Source organism: Canis lupus, chromosome 35, assembly GCF_003254725.2.
Source record: "Canis lupus dingo isolate Sandy chromosome 35, ASM325472v2, whole genome shotgun sequence".
Classification (NCBI taxonomy): Eukaryota; Metazoa; Chordata; class Mammalia; order Carnivora; family Canidae; genus Canis; species Canis lupus.
The window spans coordinates 13,517,415-13,539,713 of NC_064277.1; the positions used below are offsets into that span (position 1 = coordinate 13,517,415).

The 22,299-nt window shown below is 43.6% G+C and overlaps 1 long non-coding RNA gene across 1 annotated transcript; it reads left to right on the forward strand.

The window, feature by feature from the left end:
• The first annotated feature begins 9,584 nt into the window (after positions 1-9,584).
• On the forward strand, positions 9,585-20,645 carry LOC112659841 (uncharacterized). The gene is made up of 4 exons (XR_003136544.3): positions 9,585-9,705; positions 14,035-14,199; positions 14,877-14,993; positions 17,417-20,645. It is a non-coding gene; the product is annotated as an uncharacterized LOC112659841 (long non-coding RNA).
• The last annotated feature ends 1,654 nt before the right edge of the window (positions 20,646-22,299 follow it).

Below are 22,299 nucleotides of genomic sequence, written 5' to 3' on the forward strand. Positions count from 1 at the left end.
GTCTCTGGCGTGTACTTGGATTCTCTAAGAGCAACATTGGCTCTATCCTGCCTGCACTTTCAGGTTGCCTGAGTGTACACCATTCTGGTGATATTTGGTCCCAAGACCTTTCCAATCCAATCCTGTCCCCTCGAGCATTGACCCTACCTTGGTTCAGCCCAGCCCTTTGAGAGGAGCCAAAACACCCAACAAAGAAGGCAATTGAAAATATAATGTTCATAATTAAAAATGTATTGCAAATACATTGAAAACTATCCAATAATATATATACGGCCCCTGTTTACTATTGATTTCTATACACTTTTAAAAATAGCATTGTTGGGGCACCAGGGGGGCTCAGTTGATTGAGCATCTGACTCTTGATTTTGGCTCAGGTCATGATCTCAGGGTCGTGAGATCGAGCCCCATGTTGGGCTTCGAGCTCAGTGAGAGTCTACTTGAGATTCTCTCCCTTTTCCCCATGTCTCTCTCCCTGCACACACGTGTACATGCTCGCTCTCTCTCTCTCTTAAATAAATAAATAAATAAATAAATAAATAAATAAATAAATAGCTTAAAAATGATCATTGTTGCCCATAAAGACAATAATAAAAACAGGTGGTTGCTGAGTGTGATTGTGTTTGCGTTTTAACTGTAGTGGGGGTGGGGGATCCCTGGGTGACTCAGTGGTTTAGCGCCTGCCTTTGGCCCAGGGCACGATCCTGGAGTCTCAGGATCAAGTCCCATGTCGGGCTCCCTGCATGGAGCCTGCTTCTTCCTCCTCCTGTGTCTCTGCATCTCTCTCTCTCTCTCTCTCCCTCTCTTAAATAAATAAATAAATAAATAAATAAATAAATAAATAAATAACTGTAGTGGGGATTTCTACCTGAGTAAGCCTAAGAGGCAGAGATAGGGCTCTCATTACAGCCTCTGAGCTACCAAGGGACCACTTGACTACAATGCAGAGGTGATGAGTTCTACAGTGTTTGCTGAGCTGCTTGGTGCCCCGAGGGATTAGGGCCTGGAGCCATGGAGACAAACAGATACACAGAGCCTGGGCTCATAGGACATGTACTTCAGTGGGAGAAGAAGAGAATAAAGAAACACACACACACACACACACACAGAAATAAGAAGTCAAGGTGTTCTACCACAGGGACGTCTCTGAGCCCTTGAAGGGGAGCTGCTTGGACTCCTTCACCTCTGACTCTCACCCTTCTAGAAGTTGTCCTGTAGTCAGCCCTCTCCTCACTGTCCATGGAAGCTCCTGATGCTGCTGTCACCAAGGCTCCCTGGGCCTCATTTTCCTCATCTACAGAATGGGTGGTTAGAACTCGGTCTTCAGGGACTCTTCTACTTAACAATTTTGAGGCAATAAGTAACTGAAGTGGGACAGGGGCAAAGGTGAAAATTTTTTTCCTCCTTCTATGCTTATAAAGATATTGTTGTTGCGAATATTCATTTGGGTGGATGTTTTTAAGTTCCTTGAAGTCAGAGGCCACATATCCATATGTTGTATTTGATTTTGTGCAAATCTTTAGCAAAAAAGGTGTACATTCAATCAAACACCAACCAAAATTAAAGTTGTGGAAGCATCAGGAAGATAAACGTTGCTTATAATCCCCAGCTGCTGCCTTGGAAGGAGAGGCTGTGGGTAGTGAGCACGGTGATGGGCACTCAAGGTCAAGCTTAGGCTTTACCTTTGAACTTCTCAGCGAGTCATTGAACCCTAGCCCCTGCCTCTCCAAGGAAGTGCAGATCTGAGGTGTGGGGGTAAGTGCTCCCTTGGGTGGTCCACCCCAGTGACCGCTGCTGCCCCTGGGATCTTCAGAACCTACATACTGTGTGGCTTTTGCCTCCTCTTTGAACAGTGCCCGGTCTCAAGCGCTTCTCAAGGTCAGCACTAGTGACATTTGGGACCAGATCGTCCTGTGCTGTGGGGGGCTTTCCTGTGAACCGTAGGATGCTCAGCATCCCTGGACTCTCCCCACCTGCTGCCAGCAGCACCTTCTCACTGCTGACAATAGAAAGTGTTTCCAGGCATTGTGACATGTCCCGTGGGAGGCGGACTCTCCGACTGAGAAACAGTTGCCTGATCCCAAATCTCCCCTTTCCATCTCATCTTAACCTATTTCCATTTGATCTCTCTTCACAACACCACAAACGACGGAGCAGTATTGTTGTGATGTGCGTGTCTGTTGACCTTCTCTGTGTCTGGCTAGCATGGAAAGCACAGCAGGGCGTGGGCTCTGTTGCCCTCCTCGCTCTCCCTCCGGCTCCTAGAACCGTGTGTGATGCATGCAGCAGCTCGGTAAATGGGAATGAACGCATGCATGTGAGCAGACAAGGCTGTGGGAAGGCAGGAGCAAAGGGCAAGACTTGGAACAGAAAAGGACACGATGTTAAGAGAGTGGGAGGGAGGGACCCAGGGGGCCAGAGGCTGGGGAAGCGTGGTGGCCACGAGGCCTCTGGGGAGATGCTCTCCAGCACCTGCGGCCCAGTCCCGAGGTGTGGCCTGCAGCAGAGCCCCCTCTTTACCAAAGCTTCTGCGCTAGGCCTCCCCATATACTGTGTAATTGGGGTTGTTTTCTTGCAGAGAATGAAGGCAGATTTTTTTTTAAAAGATTTTATTTATTTATTCATGAGAGACACACAGAGAGGCAGAGACACAGGCAGAGGGAGAAGCAGGCTCCCTACGGGGATCCCAGGGCGGGACTCGATCCCAGGACCCCAGGATCACGCCCTGAGCTGAAGGCAGACGCTCAACCATGAAGCCACCCAGGTGCCCCCACAAAGGCAGATTCTACGTCCTGCTCCATGGCTGGCCCTCGTTGAGGATGGCCCTCCAAGAACGCTCACCCAAAACTGGGTGCTGCAGGTAGACCCAGTGATCCACCAGGAATCTGCAGCACATCCGTGCTAGTGACACTGAGCCAGACTTGGTTCTCTACGTGCATTTTCTTTCAGGTTTTGTCTGTCCCCAAGGGAGCACGAGGACCGTGAAAGGCCGCTGGCACAGGTGACACTGATGACATGGGCCTAATGAACAGCGTGAAGCCCTACTGAACAGCAACCACTAGCTCATTCACAGTTCTTTTTGAGAAAAGAATTATTTTGTTTTTGCTCAACTGGCTCATTGATCTAACTTAAAGAGCCAATGAGGGGTGTGAAAGTAGTTGTGCAAGTGCAGAGTTCCATGGGGCTGTCAGTGGGGAGGGTGGCGGTGAGCCTCAGAGAGGAAACGTCTGCTGTCTTCTCACAAAGCTCCGAACGTGAGCACATCCGTGTTGGTTGGCCGCCAAAGTGGAAAGGGCTTTGTGCACCTGGGGAATAAATCCTGCCCTGGTTACCCATGATTCCTTCCAAGGAAGCCAGGACAGTCAGCCCGGCCCTCTCCTGTCCTCCAGAGGGGGCCCCACTGTGCCAGCTGCAGAGGTCCTCCCCAGCGGCTCCTGGGGACGCCCTCCACTTGCACCCGAGATGTCCCTGGGGACCAAAAAAGCTTCTGTCTCTGCACCTGGTCCAAAATAGCCTTCTCAAGTGTGGATGCAGGGTCTGGATGCAGGATGTTGGGGAGATGGGATAGGGTACCCCTGAAACTGCGTCACTCCTCTGTCGTGTAAATACCCACCTCCTAACCCACCCGGTGCTCATCCACACCAGTGGCCTTTCGTGCTTGGCCTTTTGGGCCTGAGAAATATAAAGTCTTTTTTTTTTTTTTTTCAGATCAAAAAATGGATGTCCTATAGTTCAGAAAGGACAAGAAAACAATGAAATAAAATGCTCCGCTGTTCCACGGAGTGCCATTCTTACATGAAGTATTTTAGTAATGGGTGCACTGTGTGGATGAATAAAAGCATAAGAGAGAAAATAACAGTTCATTTGTCCTTTTTCTTCTTCTCCACGGGGCTGGGCCACTCCACTGGGTCTCCCCTCCTCAGCTCTGAGCCACGACTGTCAGGTTATAAGGCTGTTCCTGTTGCACAGATGCTATATATCTCAAAAAATTTTTGCCCTAAAAATTCCAACAAATACAAAATAAGGTAGCAATTTGGGTCTAGGGTTTATAGCTTAAAAAAAAGTTTTATTTATTTATTCATGAGAGACAGGGAGAGAGACAAAGACATAGGCAGAGGGAGAAGCAGGCTCCCTGCTGGAACCCTGATGTGGGACTCGATCTCAGGACCCCAGGATCATGCCCTGAGTCAAAGGCAGAGGCTCAACCACCGAGCCCCCCAGTTGCCCTGGTTTATAGCTCTTTATGGAGAGCCTGAAACCTGAGCTCTGTTGCTGAGCCACCCACTTACCAAAACTTTCTGAACCTTTATTATTTTAAAATGGGTGTGAATGTCTATATCATTATTTTAGAGAAGATTGTAATTAGTTAATTAATATAGAGACGGGCAAAGCAAGAGAGAGAATCTCAAGCAGACTCCCTGCTAAGTGTGGTGTCCGGTATGGGGCCCCATCTCACAACCCTGAGATCATGATCTGAGCCAAAATCAAGAGTTGGCTGCTCAACCGACTGAGCCACCAAGGCACCTCGTCTATGTGATTGTTTGACTGGTGGTGATGGTGGTAGTTGGGGGTGGGGGTAGGTAGGATAATGTGTGACTACTATAGCTCATAGTACACAGGAAGTGCTCCCTAACTGGTAGTGATTGTTAAAATGATTATCATGCTTCAGTGTTGGATGTATGTTTTTTCCACCCAACACCTGCAGTCAGGTGAGGCCAGTGGGTAGCACCCATGTCTCTGGGAGAGATTTGCAGAGGCTGAGCCACTTGAGCTGTTAACTCAGTCAACTCCAGGAAAAGGGCACGTCAGTTCAGAGAACGTGCATCAGATGCCCACCTTCTGCCTTGCAGTAAAACATAGGGTATGGGTTTTTCCTCTGTGTGCTAGACACGATGGGGGTGCATGGAGGCATGGTCCACTTCCACAGGTGGTGATTTTGTGGGTCTTGAGTTTTCCTGAAACCTTGTTCATGCTGACTGAGTCAGGTGCGACTGGATACCAACTCTGAGTTCCAGGATATTTTAACCAGGGGGTCACTGCTGTAAGTCGGAGGCGATAAGAATATAACATTATTCCTCTTGGCTCCCTTCCTCCAAAGCCCCAGTATTTTTTTCTAGTTTCTCTTCTCCCAATGGCTGCTGTGTCGGGACCTACATTGTGTCAAAGCAACTGACTCCTTCATGACTCCAGGCCTGGTTCATCGAGGAGGTAGTCATGCGGACATTCCAAATAGAGCATCTTTAGTCTGTGAGAAGGAACTGAATCCTTATTTCTGTGTGAGTCGCTCACTAATTCAACCTCACAGGAAAGTCCTGGAAAGAAAGGATTTTTTTTGGGGGGGGGGGGGGGGAGCGTTCCAAAATTGAACTCTGTCGTCCCTTTAAGCAGGACTACTGGTTCTGTGCAAGGAAGGAAAGAAAATTCTCAGTATAGTAGAATTACTCTTGCAACCTGGTGAACATTTAATCATAAGAAATATTAAGGAGATTCTCCTGGCTGGGGGTTAATGTGCTGCTCACTGGACAATGACTGGGATGTGTCCCTGTGGCCCAGGAAGATGCTCTACTCAGCTCAGCTGGTGGCAATATGTCTTGCACTCAGCTGCCCTCTATTGGCTGGAATATAGATTGTTCTCGTGCCTTCCCTCAGGATCTAAGAATAATGATCTGTATTCACAAATATTCATCTGGTGCATTTCATACGTCTGGACCAAAATTTCAAATTCACACATTTTTATTAAATGCACCCTCTACTCTTTACATTATCTCCTTACCTTGCCTAATTCTCTTCTCAGCACTTATCCCGTCTTATCTGTACCTATTTTATCTGCCTTTCGTCTGTCTCCCTGACTAGAAGTAAAGTGTTAGGAGATTGGGGACTTTGATTTATGGCTGTCCTCTTGGGCCTAGGAGGATCCCTAGTACATAGTAGGTGGTCTACAAATATTAGTTGAATACATGAATGATTCCCAAGTGTATCTTGGAACTGTGCTGTGATGAAAGGTCGTATAGTACATGGCCTGCCCTGCTGGAGGCCTGCAATCTAGAAGAATTGTACCAAAGGGACTATGGTTGTAGGAAGAGCTGTCAACACAACTAGTGTGTTATAATCTGGAGAAGATCGACTCATTCCTACTTATCTTTAGTATTTGAGGATCTGTCAGGTGGAAGAAAGATTGCACTGGTTCAACTTGTTTCCAAAGAACATATCGATTAGTAGAAGGCACAGGGAAAGAATTTTGGCTCGACAAAATTCTCAGAATTGTCTGGAATGGTTTTGGGCTATTTTAAGCATCCTCACAGGCATTTAATCATAGCCTTGAGAAACTTCTGTCAAGAGACGTTATCAATTGTAATGATTCTCAAACCTGGGTTGTTTTAAAAACTCGTTTTCCTGAGACCCTTCCCAGATAGAATAATTCAGGATCTACAGGAGGATGTACCAGGAATCTCTATTCTTTAATAAGCGCCTGGTGAGTTGGACGCAACCATCCACATCATGGGATTGGGGAGCTGAGCCATCAGAGGGATACTTGGACTGAGTTATCGTAGACTTCTAACATAAAATTTCATGGCGCCAGAAGATCACAGAAGTTACTTCTCCCTTATTAATGGTAATAATGGTAGGTGCAGTCTATGCCAAGACTATCACCAAAATAGAAAACCAAATCAAGAACGTCAGTTATGGAAGCCTGGCAAACATTTTAATCAAATATAGAGTAAAACTTCATATGTTCTATCATCCTGCAGAGGGTAGAATTGACTAATCCTCAAATCCCATGCCCAAATAATCCACCTTACAAGTTCTCTATCGTGGTCAAGCTCGTAATGAATGCTTCTGTACATTTCATTCCCAATCTTTAGGGCTTTGAGATGAAATCGAGATAATAGGTCAGCTTCTTTAGGGAGAATGATCAAATGAAGAAATATTTTGAACCCTACAGAGGAAGAAGGAAGGCTCCTTGCTCACTATACTCTACCCTACCACCACACCCTCATCTTTGTGTCATGTCCTGGACTTTCACGTACCTGTTTTGATCTTGTGGGAGGTTTGGTAATTCATATGGGGACTAGAGAAAGAAGTTAAAGGTTAATTGTTCATCTTTCTTAGCTTTTAATGCAAACAGTTTTTATTTAGGACCATGGACGCTTATCAGACAAGTTCCAGCGTGCACTGGTCCATCCACAAGAAGCACCCAGTAAACAGCAGTTACTGTTTTTACAGATCAAGGGTGTAAAACATAAAGGTGAAGAGTCTGGGAGCCCCGCTCGCAAGGAGTACAGTCTGGCTGTGAAGACACAATCACAAAAATGTAACGAGTCCTTTCCATTTGTGCAAAGGTGTGTGTCTCTGGTATTCCCAGTTCAGTCTGAGCAGACGTGTACCAACAAAGCCTGTTGCCTCCCCTGCCCAGGTGATTAATTTGCATCAGTTCATCAGCCTGGTTGCTTTTGTGTGTTTTTGGTTTTTGGTTTTGGTTTTGGTTTTTAACTGGAAGGAGGAGGAAAGGCTTATGCTTGGTCCCTAGGATATTGAAGAGAAAGGCAGGAGCATGGAGGGGATTGCATGGCACCCTTATCCCATCTGGGCTGAGACGCTGGATCTATAAACGGGGAGAACAACAGAAGGTGAAAAGGGGCCTCTGTAGACTTGGGGTGCACACAGAGTGTGTCTTGGCTCGGGTTCTGAAATAAGGCACAGAATGGAGGGAGAGCTCTTTCCCTGTGCTCCTTCACAGGCCAGAGAAGCCCAATGAAGCAGAGGGACCCAAAATGAATGAGTTTTCACAAGGGCATCTGCTGGGCAGAAGAGGGGTGCTTTCCTCAAGCAGATCGGGGCTCCCATTTCTCCAGGTGAAGACCAAGACCGAAGTTCAACCATGAAGGTGTTGCTGAGTGCCTTTATGGTAACCTGTGGTGGGGCCCACGAGAATAACTGGGGGTAATTTGAGGGTGAATTTAGGACCTGGGTCAGCAGGTTGTTAACAAACTATTAAAACTCGGGTATTTTTGGTAATTATTTTGTATCAGAGGCTGGGAAGGCCATGGCCATTTCTGTTCTAAGAACACAGAAAAGTGTCAGGAATCTGTGAGAGGGGCAAGGGGGAGGTTAGATGGGGGCAGGGAAATCTACAGTAAGGAGGACATTGTGACCTGAGCTTTGAAGGAAGAATTGGTTAGGCTGACACAGGCCAGTGAGCGTTTCAGACAGAGAGCATTGTTTTTTGAACTTCTCCCCAGCACCTTCTGATCTTTTTCTCAACTTCCAGTGTTAACCCAATGCTGTGTCGTACCTTCTACATACACAGAGCAGCACAGTGCAACTTTGGGGTTTCTCGCCGATCCAGTCTTCTCAAGGGCATGCCCCATAAGTCCAATGTTGACTTCTGAACCCATGATTTCCTATCTGGTCCCAGATGGGGCTTGGGATTAGCCTCAAATGCTAGAACAGGAAGCCTTCTCTGTCCTCGTCTATACTCACATTACATATTTATATATGCACATACAAGGGAGAGTTATTCCTTTTTTTAAAGACTTTTTTTTTTAAAGCAATCTCTACACCCAACATGGAGCTCGAACTTACAACCTGGAGATCAAGAGTTGCAGGCCCCACCGACTGAGCCAGCCAGGCACCCCAAGGGAGAGTGATTCTTACCAAATGCAGCACAGATTCTCTTAAAGGTGCCTGTTCCTCTGTCCTGCTTGCTGGCACCGTGGCCAGACTGCTGGACATGGAGAGTGGGTGGCAGAGGACAGCTGAATTCCCAACCAGCAGCAGGGCCAGGCCGATGAATGATGGGTACTGAAATAAACTGAGCAAGTGAAATGAAACACTTTAAAGACCACTTCCCACCTGGCCAGGCTTGGGAAGCACCTTGATCCATCTGCTGCCAACAGGAGGATTGGGGTGGTGTCTTTGGACCAAGGGTGTCAGGAACCCAATAGATTATCCAGTATGAAGCATCAAGCTTGGGAACTGGAACCCCCACCCCACTCCCCTGCCCTGACCAACCCACACGCACTTCAGTTCACCTTTGCTCACGCAGGTGGGCACCAAGCTGCTCCCGAGCAGGACTTTGGGCACACCCCCCCACACTCTCTGGGAGTGCATCTTTCCTTTTGCAGCTGCAAAATGCAGCCTTCCTTACGTATATTGCTGAGGGTTCAGCAAGCATCTGCAAAGATTAGAAGATGTTCCCTTTCTTGTCAATCCGAAAAGACTCCGTTTTGCTAAAGCAAAACAACTGTCTGTGCAGTTGCTCTGCTGGTCAGGCAGGCAATGGCTCTGCCACACAATTAAAAAGATGCAACCATTGCCTGTTCAGTTAGCAGCCTTCCTGCTGTCGCTGCACCTGTGCAGGGGACCCTGGGGGCTTCCCATCCTTGTACTCATGATCCCGCACAGTGAGCTATGGGTTATGCTAGCGTGCCCCACCTTGGGTTCATGTACATTTACTTGATGTGTGGGGGAATGAGAGAGTGCCGTGCTGACTTGCAAGGTGAACATCAGCTCATTAAGCTTGCCAAGAATTGGACACTCCGTGAAGATTAATTACGGGCTCTGCCTTTTATGTGTTTGGCAGACATCTCTGTTGCTCTGCGAAGTTAATGCAAATAATTAAAGCCAACCGGTCCTCTGTGTGGGGGCCACTGCAGCAGGTGGCCTGCTCCCCACCGCATGTACACACTTCAGGACACACTTCACCAGGTGAGCCCAGCAAACAGGAAAGGACAAAAGGAGAAAGTGAGGAGTGGGACCAGGGGCGGGGACTCCTGAGTGGGGAAAGAGTGTCACTCCCTGTCCCAGCTGGGGCCCTTGTGACTCTCTTGCACACCCTGTCCTGCTCCTGCCAAAACACCAGCGGAACCTCAGATGTGTTTTTATGACTTGGCAGGGTGAATTCAGTGAGAGAAATACTTCCCACAAACCCTGCTGCCTTGAATTCAAATTGATTTCTTTCTGCTGTGCTACTATTTAATTAACTCAACATAGACTCCAGTCCACGGAGAAGTGAAATATGAGTGTTTGGTGGGGGGTTGGGGAGGGTGGGTAGCAGGATTCAAACCACTCAAAACCGACCAATATCAATGAGGGCATATTTGGGGCTGGCTGATAGGATGGGATAGCATGTATTTTTAATTTTGTTGTTTTATTTAGTAAAGTGGGCATTCTTGTCCACATGGGCTATTTTTTTAAATGCCTGGAAAAACTTGTTTAAAGCATGATGGTTAGATTCCAACACTAGCCCACAAAAGCTGGTTTAACTCACATAACGCACACTGCAGAGCTGGTTCATTGGTCTGCTGGACACACGTCCCACATCCCTTCTTTGTCCTGGGGGCAGCCTCCGAACTCTGAGGACGGGTAGCACAGCTCATCTGTCCCTACTGGTCTGACACACATTCTGGATGAAAATGAATTCAATGGATCAAATACAGTGTACATGCCTTTCATTCATTCTTCTTGGAGCACACAGCTAGTGCTGGCTACATCCGACAAGATGAGGATACTGAGATGAATAAACCAGAGTTCTTGCCTCAAAGGAGCTCACAGTTTGGTGATAATGGTCGAAGAGTAAAACCAGCTATTCCAGGGCAGTGTGAACCTTCTGTGCTCAGGGTCTGTTCAAGATGCTTTGGGGACTCAGTGGGGATTGTGTCTGTGGAGATTATCCTGGTCAGAGAGGGGAAATCAAAGTGGGGAGCAGGGCAATGACAGCCAAACAGCAGATCTTTAGTGGGGGCACCTACTAACCTACTAACATAATCATTTAAGCGGCTGTGAGTTTACGAAACAGTTTACATACATTCAGATTGATTGAATCCCCACAACAACTGCCAAAGGCAGAATTTGTATTTCTCATCCTCCAGTTTGTTTAGCAAACGTTAATTGAATTCCTACCATGTGCCAGGTGCTGTAGGAGGCTCTGGGGAAAGCAGCGAACAGAGTCAGTCCCTGCCTATAGGAGTTTACCCTCTGGTAGGAGGCCAAGTTACGCACACTGGTGACTTCCTTGTGATCATAGAACTGGTCGGTGAGGCAACAGCTAGTACCATGTCTTCTGTGCTGTTGGATTTTTCCATCTTGTTACTCAACTATCCAACCAAGGACACATTCCTCTGACACATTCCTCAGCATCCCCCAAATAAGTCTGATTATTCTATTTATAGCATTAACGCTAATGCACTGATGTTGTCACTAGATACATAGTAATGGGAGATTTTCAGGAATGCTTAACCTAAGGAAGATTTCAGATTCTAGAACACCAGTTTACATGAATGGAAGAGGTGGGAGAAATTAAGTCATTGTGGACAAAAGGGAGTATTTCTTCTTACACTCTATTATTGAAGCCTTGAAAGGGACTGATTGAACCAGCCTACAGTATGCCTTGATATAGCTCATCCTATCTAAGACAGTTGTCTCATATTTTTAATAATTCCAGAAACTTTCAGGATATGTTAAGTCATTTTTATTTTGGGGGTTGATACATAGGTGAGGTTGGGATAATGGGTTTACTTTGCCTTTATTGGAGCTCCACACAAAGTGGTACACTGATAGATGCCCATCAAGTGGCTGTCCAGAAAAAAGCGTGCACATAAATTTATTATAAGTTTTTACTGATATAAAGGATATATAGCACGTAATTTACAAATTATAAAATATAAAGCACTCTTTAAAAATTTTTTAAATTCCAGCATAATTAACATGCAGCATATTAGTTTCAGGTGTGCAATACAGTGATTTAACAATTCTACACTTGAGTCAGTGCTCATCCTAATCAATGTCCTCTTAACCTCCTTCACCTATTTCCCCCTCCCCCAACCCCCTCCCAACATCATTTGTTGAGGAGACTTTTTCCCATTGCCTATTCTTGCCTCCTTTGTCAGAGATTAATTGACCAAATAATCACGGGCTTATTTCTGGCTTTCTATTTTATTCTATTGATCCATGTATCTATTTTTGTGCCAGTACCAAACTGTTTTGATTACCATAGCTTTTTAGTATATCTTGAAATCTGGGATTGTGATACCTATAGTTTTGTTCTTCTTTTTCAAGACTGCTTTGGCTGTTCAAAGTCTTTTGTGGTTCCATACATATTTTAGGATTGTTTGTTCTCGTTTTGTGAAAAATGCTGTTGGTATTTTGATAGAGATTGCATATTTTGATAGAGATTGCGTTAAATCTGTACATTGCTTTGAGTAATATGGATATTTTGACAATATTTGTTCTTCCAATCCATGACTATGCAATGTCTTTCTATTTCTTTACATTGTCTTGAATTTCCTTCATCAGTGTTGTATAGTTTTCTAAGTACAGGTCTTTCGTCTCTTTAGTTAAATTTATTTCTGGGTATTTTATTATTTTTGGTGCAATTGCAAATAGGATTGTTTTCTTAATTTCTCTTTCTTGCTGCTTCATTTTTAGATATAGAAATGCAGTGGATTTCTGTACTTTACATTGATTTTTTGTATCCTGTAACTTCACTGAATTCATTTATCTGTTCTAGTGTTTTTTTGATGGAGTCTTTAGGGTTTTCTATATATAGTATCATGTCATTTGTAAACAGCAAGAGTTTTACTTCTTCCTTACCAATTTGGATGCCTTTTATTTCTTTTTGTTGTCTGACTGTTGTGGCTAGGGCTTCCAGTACTACATTGAATAAAAGTAGTGAGAGTGGACATTCTTGTCTTGTTCTTGACCTTAGGGGAAAAACTCTTAGTTTTTCACCATTGAATATGAGTTGGCTGTGGGTTTTTCACATAAGTCCTTTATTATGTTGAGGTATGGTCCCTCTAAATCTGCTTTGTTGAGGGTTTTTTTTTTTTTATCATGAATGGATGTTGTACTTTATCAAACGCTTTTCTGCATCTATTGAAATGGTCATGAGGTTTTATCCTTGCTCTTGCTGATAAAATATATAGCATTCTTTATTGTAAATTCCATATTTGATACAGAATGATAATTAATACAGAATGTATTTCTGCTGGACTTTTGTATCCACAGCAACCTTTGATCACAAGGAGACCATAATCTGAGAAAATTAGACTACAAATAAATGTTAGATTACTATCCAGTTCAGCACAGTCACTTAAAGCATTGACAAATGAATGTAATCTAAACATGAAAGTTGGTGGGTCTTTTTGTTTATTTTGAATGAGACAAAAGGGAGAAAATGAAGACCTAAGTAAGAAACTCCTTCTTTCATCAATATGTGACTTCTTCACTGAATCAGATCTTAAATACTAGAAGAATATTTCCTCAGTTTTTTGTTATTCACAATGTGGCAGCTACAGATGTGACACGTACTTTTGTTTAATCTACATCACTAAAATCTTCTCCTTCTCCTTCTTAAGTCTAGACAGGCAACAAAAAAGATAACTCAAGCCCTGATGTGTAGTGTTTGCCAATTTCTGTGGTGTAATTATTCCCACTATGGCTGATTTCATGCTCCTAACATGACATCCCTGAGCACAGAGATGTGCAGCAGCATCTCATTATGTAGTGTTTCCACAATACAGGTGCTATGGTAGAAAATAAGCTTGAGAGCATAGATAATAGCAAAATGTTATAACATAATTAGGAGCGATGAATTTTGAGGATGTATTACCTTTACTTTGAATATAATTTAGGTGTAAGCTTATATAATTTTTAAATAATGGCTGTATTTAACAGCTGGCTTGCAAAAATCCTGAAAATGTTAACAACTGGTTCTTAAGAGCAGGTACAAAGCAGCCCCAGCACACCCCTACCCCATACCACTCCCCTTTATGTGGGAAAGATTAGTTTCTTCTCATAAATGTTGTGACATTTGGCTGCTGAAGTGGAACCTATAAACACGTGCTCAGTGGGATATGTCATGTTGAATGAATGAAAACACTTGGAAGAATATCTATTTGCTATAATCAGAGAGCATGCTCTTGGGTTTTTGGTGTTTTTTTTTTTTTTTTACAAGATCATACAATCAGATGTAGAATAACTATATTTGAACTCGCAAATACCATACTTATTGCAATCCGTCCTGTTTCTCTGCTGCAGCGTGATTTTCTACCATTCCTCTGATGGCACAGCTTGCATGTGGAAACCAGGCCCTCACCATGTGATCCTACCTTGTTCAGTTTGGAAAATAACTCATAAGAAAGCTAATTAAAAAAAAAAAAAAACAGCAGTTTCCTTAAGGCCCCAGATGGAATGTCTTCTCAGGTGAGCACTTGCTAATTGGCTAGCAGGGGTCTCGTCTTTGGGGATTTGTCTCACCAGCTGCCACAGGTTGTTTATACCAGGAGATGCTCACCTTTATCCCTGCAATTAATAAGGAGTAGAGTCTTCCAGTTCTTGCTTTGATTCTTTTTTTTTTTTTTTTTTTTTTAAAGACTTTATTTATTTATTCATAGAGACACAGCTAGAGAGAGAGACAGAGACACAGGCAGAGGGAGAAGCAGGCTCCATGCAGGGAGCCCGATGTGGGACTCGATCCCAGGGTCTCCAGGATCACACCCTGGGCTGCAGGCGGCGCTAAACCGCTGCGCCACTGGGGCTGCCCTCTTGCTTTGATTCTTGAAGGCCAAACAACTTACCCCTCACGTCTGCTCCTGTCTAAGATGTTCTTCCTCTGTGAGTGATCTGTTTAGGGGTTCAGAGAGTCAGCGACAGAAGGCAAGCCTGGTGCTGTATTGAAGTCACTGCTCTGCAAGCACAGAAGGCAGCCATCCATCAGATGACCAGGGACACACTGCATGAGAGCGCTCCTTTGGCATCCATCCACCTTCATTTATCCTCACTCGCCCAGCGGCTGATTAATGAGTACCAAGTGCCTACCTGAAATCTGAGCAGTGTGAATTTTCAAATAGTTCCAAACTTTCATTGATGTTTTCTTACAGAAGCAAAGCATATTCATTGCAGAAGAAAATAATGAAATACAGATCAGTGAAAACAAAAGAGAAACATCCATAATTCACCCTATCAAAGATATCCATTGTCATCTTCCAGACTCTTTGGTGAGTATATAACATGGTTGCAAAATTGGGACCACACCCAATATAATGCTTTTTAATTTAAAATCATATAGTGAAGAAAAGGTTTTCATTTTAACAAAGCTTTTACGCTGGTCCTGAGAGGGAGACAAAATGTCCCATTAGACTCGTTGTAATAGAGGGAAATAAAATTCCACCCCATGGAAATCCAGTGCTGGAATAGAAGAAACCAAAAGACTGGTGCCAGCCCTTTTGTCTGGAATATGCTATCCCTGGGACAAGGGAATCTGAGCCTTGGAATCTTGTCACTGGTTTTTTGTTTTGTTTTGTTTTGTTTTTTTGAGTGTGATGTCCTTTGAATTAGAATCTTTAATTTTGGAAATTGGATTACTGTTAATAAATGCATTTTTCTGTAATTATTTCCTTTAGTTTACTCAGTTAGTGATAAAAATATTTTTTAAATGTGAGCTTAAGTTACCTGTGTTGAGAGGAAATGGAGAAAAGAGCTTTAGTGTACTCTGTGTCTAAAATAGAGGAATAAACAATAAAACAAAATAAAATAAGCAGCATTTTGCTTGTATTCTGGCAGGTGGAGCCAAGATCAGACTCTTCCACCCAGGCCACTGTCCACTCTGATGTTGGAGGCTTACAGTGACACTCATCTTTTGTCACTGAGCAAGCCCCTGAAATGCTTAAGATTTGCCTCTGAGCCCAACCGCAGATAAACGTGATAAAAAGAGGGTGGCAGCCTGAGGTGGGGGGAATGGGAAGCCAGAGAGAGTGGATGGATGGAACTGGCATCTGGATGAGGTCTGCACCCCCACTTCTGTTCTTTTCTCTGGGTGATCACATTCCACACCCACTGGGGGCTTTAGCTCTGACACCCTCTCCCCTGAGCTCCAGACTCTCAAGGCTAACTTCTTACTGAACAGATCTATGGATGTCCTGCCTTCTCTCTTTACACTTGATGTGTCTAAAGCTGAAAAACTAGAGGTGACACCCTCCCTCATTCCTACTCCTTTTCCTGTGTTCTTGGGAACAATGTTTCCACCCCTCAAGCTGGTTGGGGCTGTCCCCTGACTATCCCTACCATCTCCCTCTTCCAGCCCACACTGCCACTGACTTGATCCAGACCCTCGTTATGGCTTTCCTGCATTGCCACTGTACCCCTCCTTTGCTATCCACATCCTGGCCCTCTGCCCTTCCCCTTCCCCAACCAGCGTTGTTACTGTGATCTCTCTACACCCTTCCTATTGCAGGTGGGATCCCTGGACCAGCAGCACCAGCATCACCTGGAAGCTTGTTAGAAATGCAGAATCTAGGGGCACTGGGGTGGCTCAGTTAGTTAAGTGGCTGACTCTTGATTTCAGCTGGAATCATGAGCTCAGGGTCCTGGGATCAAGCCCCACGTTGAGTTCTACTCTGGGCCTGGAGCCTGCTGGAGATTCTCTCCTTCTGCTCTTCTCCCTTCTTGTGCATGCATACTCTGTCTCTAAAAAAAAAAGAAATGCAGAATCTCAGGACTCATATTCTCTATCAGTAAGGATCCAGTCTAGACAGAAAGCACCATTAATTTGAATATTTTCAATTAATTTGAAATTTTAGTATAATACATGAGTGAAAGGACAAATAAGTGTATGCATCCACACAGTGGAAACTCACTTAGGAAACAGCATGAATGAATGGCAAAGGCATGAGGCTGAGTGAAAGACTCAAATCTCAAAAGGTTATACATAGTATGATTCCATATTTGTAACATTCAAGAAAAGACAAAACTCTAAGGGGCAAAGTTCAGTGATTGCCAAGGGCTGGAAGGAGGGGGAGAGTTGACTACAAAGGCGCAGCAGGAGGGAACTTTTTGAGCTGTGGAACATGCTCTGTATTCTGATTGTGATGGTGGGTAGACTTGTTCATACATGTGTTAACACTCATAGAACCAAAAAAAGACAACCAAACAGAAAAGAAAACCAAAGAAAGCCAAGTGAACTGTGGGTAAAATTTAAAATCACAATTCACTAATTAAAAAAATTAATAATGATAGTAATGAGTTATAAACCATGGAGTAAAATGGAAACCATGAGTTCATATTGATACAAGTAAGTGAACTAAATGTATCTTTCCCCCAACACTTCCTAATGACAAAGGGAAGAAGATGAACTTTATGGTGGAGAAGAAGCCTGGATGACCCACCTGAATGGAAGGATTAACATTAACACCATCAGCGATGAATGGAGCTGGGTCATTTGTTGTCTGACAGACCCAACATGAAGACAATAGTGTGATGTGGGCAGCACACTTGGCTGAACACTCTGCTCTCGCCATCTTGAAATTCTTAATATTTCTAAATAAGAGGTCTTATTTTCATTTCATTTCATTTTGCACTGAGCCTTGAAAATAATGTAGCTGGTTCTGCACATGGCCTCATTTTTGTGATATTCCTGCCATAGGTATAACCCTGGACTTGATCCTGATGAAACATCAGACAAACCCAAATCAATTGGAGATTCTTATAAAATTAATTGCCTGTACTCTTCAGTGGCAAGGCATGGATGGAAGTCCCTGAAGGACTGGGGAACTATTCCATGTGGAAGGAGACTAATGAAGAAGCAACCACAAGTCTGGACACCATACGGGATCCTTTGGTTATAAAGGATGTGGTGGAAACAGTTGGTGAAACTTGCTTGGGGTCTAAGGTCCGACCTTAGATAGTGGCACTGCATCAATGTTATTTTGCCCATCTTGATGGCTGCAGTATGGTTGTGTGGGAGGATGTTCTTGTTGGAGGACTTCCAAACTCAATTATTTAAGGGTGATGGTGCACCATGTTGACAACTTATTCTCAAGTAGTTTGAGAAAAGAAATTCCTTGTATTTTTTCTGCAACTCGCCATTAGGTTTGAGATGGTTTCAAATAAGAAAGCATGATGATGGGATAGAGTTGGGGGAGAAGAAGGACCTCTCTGATAAGGTTACATGTGATCACAGACCTGAAAGAAATGGCGGACCAAGTATCAGGGTATCTGAAGGAAGAGCATTCTTGGATGAGGGAAAAGAATGTGTAGAGGCTTTGAGGAGGGGGATGACTTGAGTGTTTCAGGAACCTCACTAGGAGGCCAGTGAAATTGCTGTAGAGTGATAGTGTGAGAAAGTGGCAAGTGGTGAGGCCACTAAGGTAATGGGAACCAAATCAAAATTCCGAAAGGGATTTGGAGTTTTGTTTTTTTTCTGTGCTGGGGTACACTGGGGGAGGGGTGGTCATAACCTCATTTATGTTTTATAAGGATCACTCTGGCTACTGTGTATAGAGCAGCAAGATTGGAAGCAAGGAGTTTGGAGACTTTGGGAATATTTCACTCTCAGATAGATATATGGGCTGCAGGAGTCTCTAGAAAGGCTTTGAAGAGCCACTACCTGGGCCACAAACACTGCACTGGCATCATTTAGCCCCAGCAGCAGCAGAGCCATCCGACTTCTTCTATCTCTCATGCCCGTCTTCCCTTGGAGGCCTGCCAAGAGGGTCCAGCACAGAAGCTGCTCGCCAAAGGGCAGCTCTGATCATGACTTGTCAGGAAAGTTGAGAAGCCAGCTGGATGAATTTTTAATCTAATTTTTCAATTATTTGGCACAAGTGCTGAAGTGTCCTTTTAAATTAATTATCATAGAACCAAAGACAAGCTTAGGGAGAAATACTGTAACTGTCAGATCTGGTCTCCTTCCCCAGAGCTGCATGACACCACAAACACTATTGTCCTGTGTAGAGGGACTTCAAATGAAAGGTCTTGAGGTTTTACCTGGTTCTAACTAATGAAGAAACCTGTGTATTGACTCCTGATTTTTGAACCCATAAAGGACCTTAGAGGGAAATGATTCCATTTCCCTCTTTTTCTGGACCCACAAGATGAGTGACAATTTATAGCTTGCTTAGTTTGGTTTTGCCCCAAACTTGCCCTCAATTGTCATAAAGTCTCAGTGGAAAAACCAAAGAACCTGGATTTGTGTCTCAAGAACTATGTTCATCATGATTTGAAATCACATGTTCATTGTGATGAACATAGCTCAGACCTATGTCCAAATCTTTCTCTCCTTGGAACCCCCAGTGATTTCAAGGACATATCTAAAAGACAATTTGATGCCTCCTTTGTGTTTGTTTTATCTGCAAAATGATTCTTTTCAAACATAAAAATACACTTATAAGTGTTAGATTTAAAGCACACCTTTTAAAATCCAAGAACAGGCTCATACTCAAAGAGCAACATTTAAAAATGTTTTTCCCCTACCTTAGATATACATATATCTATTTTTTATATCCATTTTTAAAATATTTTATTTATTTATTCGAGAGTGAGACAGAGCATGAGAAGGGAGGGAGAGGCAGAGGGACAGAGAGAGAAGTAGACTCCCTGCTGAGCAGGGAGCCCTACATGGGGCTCGATCCCAGGACCCTGAGCTCATGACCTGAACTGAAGTCTGATGCTTAACTGGCTGAGCCACCCAGGCATCCCAAAACATATCTATTTTAAAGTGCATTTCAAATGTGATCCTAAGCCTCAGAGAATTAATCCCCAGTTTACAAAGCAGCAAGCAGCATGATTAGTTGATGATCTGTTCTAGGATGGAGACAAAGCCAGTGACTTTGGCAATTGAGGCAAGTGGTTAGAGTTGAGTGAATTCCAGGTCAGGATTCAGGCTGATGCTCTGCCAAACAGATCTTGCCACGGATTTTGTTGGCTTGATAATCACTGAACTGGCCCTTACTTGGCCCAAGGTGCCTGTTCTTATATTCACTGAGTATGATTAGCTTCAAATTTTGTTCGGAGAGATTTACACCATTCCAAGGGTAGAGATGAAAATATGATCTTCCTTAATCACTTTTTAGGATTATAATTCTGGGGCAGATAAAACATTTCATTCTAAAAATGCTACCGAAAGAGCTCAGCCTTAAAAGAAAAGCGCTGCCACGGATTTAACCTTTCAAACAATTTGCAGAAGACATGAAGCATGGTACAATGCTTTCATCTGTCAGATTTGTAGACGCCCTTTCAAAATCATTGGCATTTTCTGTGACCACAACTTATCTTTTGCTCTGATTTCCTGACAACCATTCATGGGTCTACTTATTTGGGACACACACTTCCGATACTTTTTTTCCTGCCTTAATAGACTGAACAAGAAAGCTCAGAACCTCTGGGTCTCGAGTGTACAAGCCGTGTGACTTTAAGGTTCTACGCCTGTTAATATTCTCAGCTATTTAATTCTTATTTGTGGGTCTATTCTCTGTTATGGGCTGAATTGTGTCTTTCCCTCAAAATCTCTAGTGAAGATCTAATGCCTCAGTATCTCAAATTGTGACTGGTAAGGCTTGTGGTGGTAAGGTCTTTAATGGGGTAACTAAGTTCAAATAAAGTTTTTAGCAAAGGCTCTAGCCCCGTGTAACTGGAGTCCTTATAAGAAGAGGAAGTTTCTACACAGACACACATGGAGGGAAGACCACATGAGGACCTAGGGAGAAGACAGCTGTCTGAGAGAAACCTCAGAGAAAACCCACTCTGCTGACACCTTGACTTGGATTTCGAGCCTCCAGAATTGTGAGAAAATGAATATCTGTTATTTGAGCCACCCAGCCTGGTACATAACTCTGTTGTGGCTGTCCTAACAAAGTAATCTAGATTTTGGTATTGGGGACTGAAGCTGCTATAACAAATACCAAAAAAAAAAAAAAAAAAAAAAATTTGGAAGTGGCTTTGGACTTGTGGCTTTGGACTTGGATAACGAGTAGAGGCTAGAAGAATTTTGAGGTACATGTTAGAAAAACCTAGATTGCCTTGAAGAGACTGGTGGTAGAAATACAGATATCCAAAGTGATTCTGTTGAGGACTCAGATGGAAATGCAGAGTATGTTATCAGGCACTGGGAAGGCCATCCTTGTCATGAAATGAACTTGGCTGACTTGGGCTCTAGAGTTTTATGGAAGGCAGAACTTGTACGTAATACACTTGGATATTTAGCTGAGGAGATTTCTAGACAGGGTGTTGAAGGTGTGGCTTGGTTGCTCCTGGCTACTTATGGTAACATGTGAAAAGAGAGGGAAATTTAAGAAGGAATTGTTTAGCAAAGAGGATCTGGAACTTGAAGATTTGGAAGGCTCTGAGCCTACCCATGCACTGCCTTGTATCTGATAGGGTGGCTGTGGGGGCTGAATGCGATAGGGTACACATGCCGTAGTACTTTACAAACTGCAAACTGTTACACAAAGACAAGATGCTAGGATGTTATTATTGCCTTAGTGGTTTTATAGCTTCCTCACGGGGTAGAGGGAGAGGAATATGTCAGTGTGGTTATTTTTTTCATTTGGGGTATTTGAAGTCTGGAGAGAAGTAATTTATACAATAATATCATCAGCTCACAGAACCTGGATTAGGTTGGAATCTTCAAAGGCTCCGTCCACCATTCTTTCCAATTCAACTTCCTGTCCTACTACAGACTTGTGGACTTCCAGCAAATCAGATCAACAAGCAATTAATTACACACCCTAACCAGCACACGGCTAGAACCATTGAAGAAAACAGAATAAGCAGGAGGCTTGTCTCCATGTCACCCAGAAAGCAAAAAATAAATACATGTTTCAGCTAACAGACCACATAGTGATGTTGGGGTGATAAATTTCCAGTTTTCCACATTCATTAATTGGTTAACCTATAAAAGCAGGTTGGCTGGGATGAGCACTGGGTGTCATGCTATATGTTGGCAAATTGAACTCCAAAAAAAAAAAAAAAAAAAAGGCAGGGAGATCCCTGGGTGGCTCAGCGGTTTGGCGCCTGCCTTTGGCCCAGGGCGCGATCCTGGGGTCCCGGGATCAAGTCCCGTGTCAGGCTCCTGGCACGGAGCCTGCTTCTCCCTCTGCCTGTGTCTCTGCATCTCTCTCTCTCCTCTCTCTGTGTGTTTATCATGAATAAATAAATAAATCTTAAAAAAAATTCTAATATGCTCTCCTTTGGAAAGGGTTGAGCATATTAAAAAAAAAAAAAAAAGCAGGTTGGCTATCTCCATAACATTTTTTTGGAAAAATAATAAACACAGGTTAGATTCAGAGTTCTAAAAGCTTTTATTATTTTTTTGTTCATTTGCCAGAGATGCAATTTTTCCCTCCTTATAACTTCTATAATTGCCTTGGAAGGAAAAGGTTTTCAAATCAGAGACTGACATCATAGTCTGCAGCTCCTGCCAAGCCTAAAAGGTTACAATGGGGGAATATTTGTGAAGTTGGTCACTGATTTAATGAAAAATGGTCCCTAACATGAAGATGTTCTCAGGAAGAGTAAAACCATTTTGCG